The following is a 12,530-nucleotide window of genomic DNA, read 5'->3' as shown; positions in this document are numbered from 1 at the left end:
TCCAAGTATGCTTTAAAAATTCATTTAAAGAGGAGATTCACGCCTTTAATTGTGCTATCACGTTTTTTTTTTTTCCCTCGCTTTTGGACATTCAGAGTAGTGAATGTGATTGTGTCATCAAGTTTTGATCAGCATTAATTCGTCAAAGAAACCCAAATACTTCTTATAGAGGTTGTGAAAATCATTTGCACTGTTTGTATTTTTGTTGGACAAGACAATGTTCATAATTGTTTACTACTTGCTGCACTATTTGTGTTTGTTCATGTTCAGATTGAACACACACACATAGCCTCTCAGAAGTAACTTTTGCCTCAGTGTTCTATTATTATTACAATGTTTCCTTTTTTTTTTTTTGGACACATCTATATTGACATTAATTAAAAAAAAAAACACCAGCTTTTTTACAGAATATTGCCTATGATAATGTTGTAATAAATGGCAACTTGCTTAGGGATTGTTACCTGTAGACAAAATGTCATCTGGAAATATAAAATATCCAAGTAAAAATTTCTAAAGTAAAAAAAAAATTGAGTAAAAAAGAAAAAAAAGGGAGAAATGCTGCTGTTTTTCTTAAATCTGATATATTTATCCATTCTAAGATGAAATAAATGTAGCTAAAATTGGGAATTTAAATGAGGTAGATTGAAACCAAGTTCTCCTGTTTACAATGATATATGGCACATGATGCTGACTGCTATGGGTTAGAAAAACAAAGAAAAGAACTGGCGAGTCAGGTGCTGCAAAATGTTATAGGTCTATAAGGTGTCTATAAGGTCTATAAAGTAGATAAGTACATTTGAAGCAGCCCTTTTTACACTTAATAAAGAAGCCTGAACCTTTTATCAAATATTCATTAATAATTTTTGTTAAGGTAAATACATGCATTCTATCTGATATATATTTTGAGTGACAGGGTGGTTGGTTTAATCTTGACAGGACCTGCTTAATTTGAAAAATCAACAAATAAAGAATGTAGAGGAATGTCAGTGCATGCCTGCTTTTGTTCTTGGTGAACACCAAGCTCCAATGATGTCACTTCCGCTATGTGATGTCATTTAAAGCAACAGTACATTATTAGGCTTGTTTGAGATGAGCAAAATCTGCGCAGAACCAAACACCGGTGAGCAGCGCGAGATGCACGCCGGTTAGAAATGTGTCCGAGTGCGGTTCGCCTGGCTCTGATGTCATGCCGACATATGTCAAAAAACTCTCGCGAGCGCAATGCGCACCTGTCAGATTCTGCAGTCGCGCGCAGTTGTTCTCCACCCACTGCGCTGATGGCACGATGCACGATGGGAAATGACACGCTGATGACACAGCTTAAAGGAGCTGCATGTAAGATTGTGGCCATACAATCAGTTTCAAATTACTGTAGAGTGGTGTATCCCCTCCCCTCCCCCCCCCCCCCCCCCCCGACTCGAGGTTGCCAGATAGGCTGCAGGATCCAACATTTTTTTATCCCTCTAGTTACCCTGCAGCTGTGGTAACTAGAGCTGGCAACCCAAATGCTGAAACACTACTGACTTCGTGATTGGTAGATCGGTGGAGGGTGGAGCATCAGACCAAAACACAACATGACAGTTGAGGGCTGCAACTTCACTTTTTAAATGACAATATCCTGGCCTATAAATGAACATGATTTCTTAGGCCGTGTGTCCACCAAAGCGTTTTTAGCCAGCAGAAAATGCTACACGCTCTGCTGAAGCCGCCGTCCTTTGGGCGCTTGAGAGCGTTTTGGCAGTGCAGCGTTTTTTTCCGTTGAGACGTTTTGTTGCTATGATACAGAATATCCGCAGCAGTTGAATGTTGTGACAGTTGGTCGGTGTGGTATTAGTCCCGCCCCTTCTCCACTCTGATTGGATGGCTGGGTAAAAAGTGACAGTGATGAGCGCTGCGTTTTATCCAAAGTTTAACATTTTTCAACTCCCAGCGACCAGTGGGCGCTCAGCGCTTCAGCGTGAAAAAAAAAACGCTCAGCGCCTCGGTACGCTCATGGCGTTTAAAAAACGCGGCGCTCCCATTGAAAACAATTGAAAACAGATGCCAGGGGCGTGGAAAAATGCTTTGGTGGACACATGGCCTTAATCTCTAGTGACATATCAGGGCCATTTTACGATTATTTGAAATAAATTTCTTACATACAGCTCCTTTAATGCTCATTGGTTTAAACAACCATGATGTATTGTTAAAACATATGTATATGTATATGTATGTATATATATATATATATATATATATATATATATATATATACACAATATAAAGACAATGCCCTTTAGGGCACTTTTGATTAATTTTGAAATTGGGCAGGGGCTCGAGCACCCAAAGCTCACCCAAATTTGCACATTAACCTCCATGTTTGGAATATTTGTTATCGTTTCGGGAAGGGAGTTTTTTTTTTTCTTTCTTTCTTTATTTAACAGTCAGACATACATACAAACCAACATAGTGCAGTAGAGGGCAATCTTGTAAATCCATAATTCCAGCTGTGACAAGAGTGATTTAAGTGTTTGATCTAAGTGTGTATGTGAGCGGGTGTGTGTGTGGGTATGTGTGTGTGTGTATGTGTGTGTATGCGTAAACAAAGTAACCATTTATTATTTATTACCATTGTCATTACCATCACCATCCCACTCCCCACTACCAGAATACTGCCAGGGAAGGGAGTTTTGCCGACAAGCGACGCATACTAGCGAGAATGTGCAGCCCCAACTAGTGAGAATCCAAAAAAAAAAAAAAAAACGACTTTATTCAACTATTTGTTTTCTTCTGTGTGGGCCTCAGAGTGAGTTCACATAGTGTAGCAGCTCTATGTCAGAACGACTCTGGTCATGAGTGTGATGCTGGCCAATAGTGAGACACCGTTCTGAGTGCTGCGCTGTAACACGACAACGTGAACTCACTCTGCCGCCCACACAAAAGAAAGGGAATAGTTGAATAAAGTTTTTTTTTTGTTTTGTTTTGTTTTGTTGTTTTTTGTGGACAAAAAGTATTCTCGTTGCTTGATAAACTTAAAGGTCCTGTTCTTAATGTTTTTTGTTTGTTTTTTTAAGCTTTGATTGTGTTTACAGTGTGCAATATAACATGTGTTCATGTTTCGCTTTGTAAAAAATACACCGTATCTTTCACACAATTTACTTATATGTGTACCGCTATTTTCACTGTCCAAAAAACAGCCCGATGACTTCCTTGTTCTATGAAGTCCCTTTTCAGAAATATGTAACAAGTTCTGATTGTGCCAGCGGTTCCTGTGTTGTGATTGGACAGCAGCTTATCGCACATTGCCCAGAAAGGTCACGCCTCTTAGCATAAATTGGAGATGCATGCACAAGGTGTTTCTCAATGTCAAGGATACTTCCTTAGCAGGACGGGTCCTTCCAAGTCATTTCCTTCAGAGGCTAGGCAAGGGTCCTCTTTAGCATTCGGAGAACACGTAAATGGAACAGGCTAGCAAGTGCACGTCATTGCGTCATTACATCAGTGAAAGGTCCGCTTCGGCGCTGCAAAAATCATAGTGCTGGTGTACTGCACTGTTTGTTGACAGTCCTTATTTTGTCTTGTCAGTCCTCATAGAAATAAATTAATAAATAAAGTATAAGGGATAATGTATAACCAGGCGGTTGTTATAGTGAATACCACCGCGCAAACTCTAAAGCAGAGGGCTCTTGATTGAATCAGCCTGAAGGGGTTGTACCTACCAAACGGCTACCTACCAAATAAATCAATAATTTGACACAAAATATTTATTTAAAAAGGAGTTTATTCATTCAAAAACGATTATATTACCGGAGTGAACAGAACTAGCACTACGTCCATAGCAACATGATCTAGCTGTTAAAACATGGTAAAATATGTGACCAACAAAAAATGGTTCAATCTGGTTGTTGAAACCGCATATGTATATTTTACTGGCCTATTCATCTGTCAATATGAAACGCGATTTGGTCATTCTAATTAATGATCGGAAGAACGTGTATCGACCACCGTTACTGTACAATATGCACGTATGTCCATTTAAACTCGATTTTGGGTCAAATGTGGATTATATCATGACACTGGCAAGAATATGGTTACATTTAAAGATGTTGTACCAAGCATGACAACGCTACGTTCAGCTGCTTTTGAAATTGCGTTTGAAATTAGTGGGTTTTTTTTCACTTCCTGAAAAGTAACCATTTTGGAAATGCGTGAGTTTCATCGGGCAGCGACGTTATGCTCTAACAGCAACATTACACACTAACTAAAGTTTGAATGGGCGAAAAATGGGACCTTTAAGGTTGAGCCATTGTAGTCACTTGGACTGTTTTAATAATGTTTTCATTTACTTTCTGGGCCGGCAAGTTTCAATTACAAAAAAGCCAATAGAGGAGTGAGACACCTCTCAGATTTAATCAAAAATATCTTTGTGTTCTATATCTTTGTTTGTATCTATGTGTTCCGAAGATGAATAACAGTCTTTCATTTTTGGAACTAACCCTTTGATTAGTTTTTATTAAATTTTATGAAATAAACAGTGTGTAAACCATAGACAAAAACCTACTTCATCTCTAGAAAAAAAGTAATAATAACCTGTTAAACATAAAAGTATTATGCAATAATTTTAGACTAAGTCTTCAACCCTGCATATGGGGACCCACTGTCCTTCAAAGGTTATTTCTAAATTGCTTCAGCTCATCAGGCCTGTGTTTTTTCAAATGATCCTGAAGAATTTGATTAAGGCCAGGTGTGTTTGATTAGGGATGGAGCTAAACCAGCTAGACAATTTTTGCCATTTCTCCTATATTGAACCGTTTTGGTATAAAGGGTTCTATAAAATTGAGCCAAGATAGAAACCCATCAAACTTTTTTCATAAAAAAAAGTCTATCATTGATTTTCTTTGCAGTGGAAGTTGATTTTTAATTATCATTCGATTACAATATATTATCACTGCACTGAATATTATACATCAAGGTGATGTTAGCATTCTGTGAGTAACATGTACTTTGTGTCCATCTCTTTCATGGCATTCAATGGTTGCACTATATCATTTTGATGTTGATTTCTGAAAAAATATGATTTAAACTGTGTTTTTATGTATGTGGTAAAAAGCTTAAAAAAATGCAAACAGCATTACAAATTTCGGTAACACTTTAAAATAATGGTCAGTAGTTAACAAGTAGCTATGCAGGAAGTAATAGGTAGTACTGCATTAACACCGAAGTTAATACTATTAACTAATATGGAAGCAATATTAACTAAGCATTAAGTAATAGGTAATTAGTACAAAGGTAGTTCCTTGGTAGGTATTTGATTGTTACTAAAGAAATATATCCTCATTGAGAACTACTTGTGAACTAAGAATTAATAACCAATTAATTACTAATCACAAAAGTAACATGTCTAAAAAGTGAACAATTGTGGGGGTTTTATACTCTTAACATGGTCATAACATTTCAGAAGCACATGCCTCAAATGGGTTCTTTGTGGAAACCAGTTTATGAAGTTTATATATCCTCCCAAATACATTAGCTAGGTTGAGATTGTGACCACTACTCTTGCCAGGATGGACGCATGTTCTCTGTTTATTTAAAACTTAAACATAAAATAATCCTAATAAAGACAGTTTTTAAAAATAAACCTTAAATAATTATGAAGTGATGCTGACACTCTCATGATTGGATTAGTTCACTATTATGAGCTCTATTGAATGTCAGTCACATACAGTATATCTCAGACTCCAAAGACCTATAACTTTATGTTACAGTAGCTGCCTGAGGAGGACTTCTCTTTAGGACATGAATATAAACATTGATGTTCACTTGTCAAAAACAATTTGTATCTTTAATGAAGAAATTGGCAGCATTTATGTTACGATAAGCAGAAAAACCACATCTTCCAGATTACAGTGTTTGTTATAATATTAGTGCCTCACAGAACCTGTACAGTATGTGTCAAATATAAAATTAAATTACTTGTATCATTTGTGAAAAACATGTTAACTCCTCACTAACTACTTAAGCGTTACCTTGTTATCCCGCAGGAACTACTAGTGATGTGGCCCATTATTTTAAAGTGAAAAACATGTTAACTCCTAACTAACTACAAGCGTTACCTTGTGTAAACATTGCGGGATGACGAGGTAACGCTTGTAGTTAGTTAGGAGTTAACATGTCATCCCGCAGGAACTACTAGTGATGTGGCCCATTATTTTAAAGTGAAAAACATGTTAACTCCTAACTAACTACTAACTAACTACAAGCGTTTAACGCTTGTAGTTAGTTAGGAGTTAACATGTTTTTCACTTTAAAATAATGGGCCACATCACTAGTAGTTCCTGCGGGATGACAAGGTAACGCTTAAGTAGTTAGTGAGGAGTTAACATGTTTTTCACAAATGATACAAGTAATTTAATTTTATATTTGACACATACTGTACAGGTTCTGTGAGGCACTAATATTATAACAAACACTGTAATCTGGAAGATGTGGTTTTGCGCTTATCGTAACATAAATGCTGCCAATTTCTTCATTAAAGATGCTAATTGTTTTTGACAAGTGAACATCAATGTTTATATTCATGTCCTAAAGAGAAGTCCTCCTCAGGCAGCTACTGTAACATAAAGTTATAGGTCTTTGGAGTCTGAGATATACTGTATGTGACTGACATTCAATAGAGCTCATAATAGTGAACTAATCCAATCATGAGAGTGTCAGCATCACTTCATAATTATTTAAGGTTTATTTTTAAAAACTGTCTTTATTAGGATTATTTTATGTTTAAGTTTTAAATAAACAGAGAACATGCGTCCATCCTGGCAAGAGTAGTGGTCACAATCTCAACCTAGCTAATGTATTTGGGGGGATATATAAACTTCATAAACTGGTTTCCACAAAGAACCCATTTGAGGCACGTGCTTCTGAAATGTTATGACCATGTTAAGAGTATAAAACCCCCACAATTGTTCACTTTTTAGACATGTTACTTTTGTGATTAGTAATTAATTGGTTATTATTTCTTAGTTCACAAGTAGTTCTCAATGAGGATATATTTCTTTAGTAACAATCAAATACCTACCAAGGAACTACCTTTGTACTAATTACCTATTACTTAATGCTTAGTTAATATTGCTTCCATATTAGTTAATAGTATTAACTTCGGTGTTAATGCAGTACTACCTATTACTTCCTGCATAGCTACTTGTTAACTACTGACCATTATTTTAAAGTGTTACCCAAATTTCTTAAATTAATATAATGAATTGCATGGCATTTAGCAACACAAGTCATCTAGCATTTACTAATATGATAATCTAATATCGATCTAAGTGTCTCATGCCAGCCACAGACATAACCCACGTAACATTATAACACAACTTAACACATTCAAAGGATTGTTTTTTTAGTGTGATTATTTTGCCTGATTATCTGTGCTGTGTAACCCCACAATTTTAAATTGTCAAATAAAATGACCTATATGAGATTAATTCAGCCCTTACAGCATATTTCATTAAAATAAAATAAAATAATGTGAATTTAAGTTATCAAATGTCACTGTAACAAAGTTAAAGTTTGTTATTGTTTTAAATAAGCATCCTCGACAAGCAGTGAAACTTACTGTGCCTTTAAACAGTTAAACATAGCCAGTTTAAAAACAACAAATTAAAAGGGATGAAAACCAGATACAACTACAACATGATAGACCAAGTAGGCTATGCTTCTCTCTCTGTTTTTGTCTCTCTTCTCCCACATATCTGACCTCCACTTGCTTTCCACACAATCTTTAAACACCAAGATTTACTCTCATTATTTAGAGGCTCAGGGCAAGACCAAAGGCAGACTGAGATTCACTTTAGCACACTCTTGCACACAAAGCATAAATGCAATTGTCTATCTGCCTTTTCATCAAAGGTCACAAAAAGGGAGAAAAAAGAAAGTACCCAAGCCCATAAATGGGTGAAAGTAGTATGTTCATGAACACACAGTTTACATGCCTAAATAAAGAACCTTAGGTACACCATGCAGCCACTTGTATTGAATAATGTGTTTATTCCATTAACGCCTCTGATGTATATTCAGTAGGAACACTAAATATGAGCGATGGCCTGACTCCACATCAGCGCATTACAGCATCTGCCTTTTATCATAAAATAATGTGATGTTTGACGAAATTGTGTCAAATAGATTACAAATTAATATGCTACGTGTCTCCTTGCACACATTCTGTGCAGCCTCGCCAGTTCCAGATGCCAGGGTAGCATTTCATTCAGATGACAAAAAATACAATCGACAATGTGTGAAAACAAGTGATCAGCAAGATTTTGTATGTCTCTGCATTGACCCATTAGAAAAGCATATAGATCTTTGTACAGCCATTTGTTGCTTTTCAAGATTCTGATTGGCTGGCAATGTTTCAGCAGTACTGCAAGTAGAATTGCAAGTTATAACCTCTCATTTGAGAGAAAAATGTAGTAATGGTTGCGAGTTATAAAGTCTGAATAGCAGGGCATACATTGCCAATTTATCTTATCAATTAGATATAAACTCTGAATTATGAGCTTGTTATAAAAACTTGTAATTGCAGAAAAAAAGTCAGAATTATTAGTAAAAAAGATGTAATTACCTTTATTAATTGGGAGTGTATATTTTACTGAGAAAAAAGACAAAATTGTGAGAAACTTGCAATTAAACAAGCCTTTAGATTCATAAACAACAACACATAAAACACTAACTTCTCATTATCATCATTGATACTTTGATTGTTGCACAATGCAAATTTGCACTTTTTTGTATTTTTTTGTCTGTATTCATAAAGTATATTTTGTGTAATGTTGACATGTGTTGTGAACGTTTTTCTTCTAAAGTGTAGGAAACTCTGAAGCAAAGACCATGAGACTTGGGTGTTTCTTTTTTAAGCAGGGTTCTTTATTGCTGTTGCATTGCTGTAGTCTGCTTTGTCCAAAAATCGTAGCCAAGTGTGACTAAACAAAAATACAGACTGTTCATTTACATTATGTAATGTACAAGTACAAGTACAAGGAGTTACATAAAGGCGGAGTCACTCTGAAACAAAGCATGTAAATGAAGCACAGGGTTCAGCTTGTTACCGGTAATTCCCCAGCCCTGATCTCATCAATGTAAAAGTGTGATATATAGATGGTAAGCTTTATGGTGAGGAGTTACATCGAGGGGGAGACACTCTGAAACAAAGCATGTAAATGAAGTATACAGTTGTAGGAACCTGCTCTTAGCCTGAGAGTCTTAACAATTCTAATCTAATCAGCATAACTATTCAATCTGAGCCAGTGACTTTCAGAGCAATTAAATACAAAGAGTCTAAGTAATCTGACCAGGACTGGCAGAATCTCTTGCTCATTTATACCTCAAATGCTAAAGTCAGTCTACTAGACTTTCTCAGTTTATATACAGTACTATTGCACTGGAACCTATATTAAACATTTAATAAATTTGTAACACTACACATGCAAAGTAAGAATTTCATTGTGTGATCAAAACTGGGGTGTTTTTAATGTCCACATTAAAATAAATGTATTGAAATTATAAAATATAGTGAAATTCTGAACTGCAATCAGAATTGGTTTATATCTCACAATTTTATTTTCTTATCTTTTAACAACAAATGGTAATTGACATTCGGATGGGAACTCGCACTGCGTTCAAAGACACTCTGGAGAATGCCTTTGACATGGCGATGTTTAAAGTACGTTTTTTTAAACACGACAAAAAAAGCCCAGAGTATGGAGGCCCAACTCGGCTTGGAGGCCCAACATTCTCCTCACGTTATAAAAATAGAACCTAAAAATAACCTACATGGAACGTTCCTATAACGTTCTTGTTTGGTTCCCAAAAAATAACTTCATTCGGGAAGGTTAGGGGAACGTTCTGTGTTTGCTGGAATTGCTTATATGTTGGCATGTAACATAATTGCGATTTTGTTTCCTCGGAACTATAGCATGTGATACAGGGTTGCATTTTTGCTGCGCATTTTTCCACCTTTGGGCTCATGCGGATGTGTCGAGTTTAAACAAGGCTTTACGCTTTAACCAGCTCAGCCACAGTAACAACTCATATTTAGCTAGCTAAACTTTTACTACCCTGTTAGAAAAAAATATATAATTGCATAGTTTCATGTGGTTCTTCTCCCTCGCTGTATTATGGGTAAGCTATGTGGGGATAAATGTGCTGGTTATGTTTGTGAGACAATCAGCTGATTACTATTATTATATATTAAGACCCTTGGTTCTCACCTGACTATGGCTTTGTAAACTTTATCCATGATGTGGTTTATAATGGACTGTGGTACAGAAACATTCACAATGGTTAACAATCTTGGCTTACTCTGGCCATTCTCTGATGTCTCAGATGACGATATATTTGTCCTGTTTTAGCCACTGTAGTTTCTTTCGAAAGGGAGGGGTGAGCCTGGGTGAGCAGTGGGCTGAGCCCTTAGTGCAAACTCACAACCGAACCGCTAGATGTTGCTAAAAATCACACACTTCACCTTTAAATGGTGCCAAAGTACCAGTTAAGCCCATGCCAGACTTCTGACTTTATTCCTGTATTATCTTGATTGTATATTCTAAATTGTACATTAACTAATAAATAAATTTTCAAATAAAAGAGATAAATCTTGCATTTTAACACGTGATTTTTCTTGTAAACTATGTCAATATCTATGAAAATACCTTACCTAACCTTAGATCTTTGAGTTCAGCTCATGCAAAATGGGGGCAAAAACATAAGTTGCGTTTATAATTTTGTTCAGTGTAGTTCAGTTGAGCCTTTCTTGTGCTTGTCAAAGGGAACGTCTCATGTTACGCAGGTAACCATGGTTCCCCGAAAAGGGAAACAAGACACTACGTCTCGCTGCCATATTTCGGGCGTCCCCTTCAGTCAAAATTCTGATGACATGTACGCCAGGTGTCCTTTTATATCAAGGGGGTAATCCATCAGCCGGAAGTTGAAGCCTTGCGGGATCCGCCATTGTAGCAGAACTTAGCATTCCATTGACTCCCATTCATTTTGGCATCACTTTGACAGCAAAGAACTTTACATCTGAGGCGTCCAAAGGCTCCATTTGTTCATTATTTATTTTTAAAGAAACACGCCAAAGTATAACAGGCTCCATTAACTTGTATCTTACGTTATGGCCCCATAGAAAACAGTTTTTTTTTTTTTTTTTTTTTTTTTACAAAAAATAGGCTAACAAATAGGCTCGCACAGTACAGAAATTACAGTATAAACTGGAGGAGAAGCTTGCAGGCAATCGGGGGGATGTGGACGCATAAAGTCTAATACAGTCGAGGGAGAAGCCCATAGAGAACAATAAAGTTGATCCTGCTGCTAGCTCATGGACAGCTAATACTCACTCTCTCCGTCTCTGTGAGATTCGGAAGGGAATTATTCAGATTTCACTTGGTACAGCTAATAGAAGACATACAGGTTGCTCACGTGACAGGCTCAGTTTGAGCTTGCGCAGTACGCCAGGCAATCAGCTTTTAACAGGCTTCAATGTTCCCCGTTGAAATCAATTTGGTCGCTCTGCCCATTTCTTTTACTGTCCATGTTTTATACTCACTGTTGCACTAGAGTGACGTCATGAACTGTTGCAGGCCAATTCCATTGTTCCATTGTTCTTCTTCTCAAGGAACCATGGTTACATGAGTAACCTGATATGTTTTGTTAATGGTAATTTAAAAATTAAATTCACACATGTACGTAAATTAACGAAATGTAAACCCCACTTCTGCGTGTTTTGTAATATTATTTCAAGTTTTCAAATATTAAAGCAACACTTTGGAACTTTTGGCCACTAGAGGTGCTCGACCTGTAACTTTCACATCTAGTGTCCAAAGAGGCCACAAGCTCCGCAGCACTGTCACAAATTAAAGTCAACAAACAGTCAACCGGTCAGCCTCCCGTGTCTTTAGATTGTGTGTACTTGCAGTGTTTAAGGCGGGCAGCCTTGCCGTGCTCGATTACATTATAGCAGTCGGCTGAGAGAGAGCGAGTCGTGTGAACCCTGTGGGGCTTATCATGTCTGTGAGTGAATGTGGGTTTGGGACAGCGGGCACATTCACTGCACTGAAAACACCGTCGGCCTGAGCTGACTGCGTGTCGCTTTATTTTTACAGAAACCATGGGACACGTGGTGTGTAACGTTAGTGTTTGTGGGTACTACTGAGTCATGGGCACGTTCACTACATTTAATGCAACGTTACATTTGACATGAGTCGATTTTATTTGTGCGAGCCCTGCACTGAGGCGGGCTGTGTTTGTGTGTAGAAATGAACACTGGGCTGTGGGCATTTTATTACACTAATAACACCATCGGCTGTGGCCGGAATACCAGAAAATACAACACTGCTTATATGAATTTATCTGGGTTACCTTGGAAACGGCATTTGTGTGCAGGCAAGCGTCCGCATCGGTCGAGCACCCTTCCGCTCACGCCAGCGAGCGAAGCGAAAGCTGGACCAATATGTTAATCCTCGTCCTGGCTTTTAATTTGTCACTCTCCCCTTTTCTTTTTT

Source organism: Pimephales promelas, chromosome 6, assembly GCF_988280905.1.
Source record: "Pimephales promelas chromosome 6, fPimPro1.hap1.1, whole genome shotgun sequence".
Classification (NCBI taxonomy): domain Eukaryota; kingdom Metazoa; phylum Chordata; class Actinopteri; order Cypriniformes; family Leuciscidae; genus Pimephales; species Pimephales promelas.
This window is presented reverse-complemented; position numbering follows the sequence as displayed.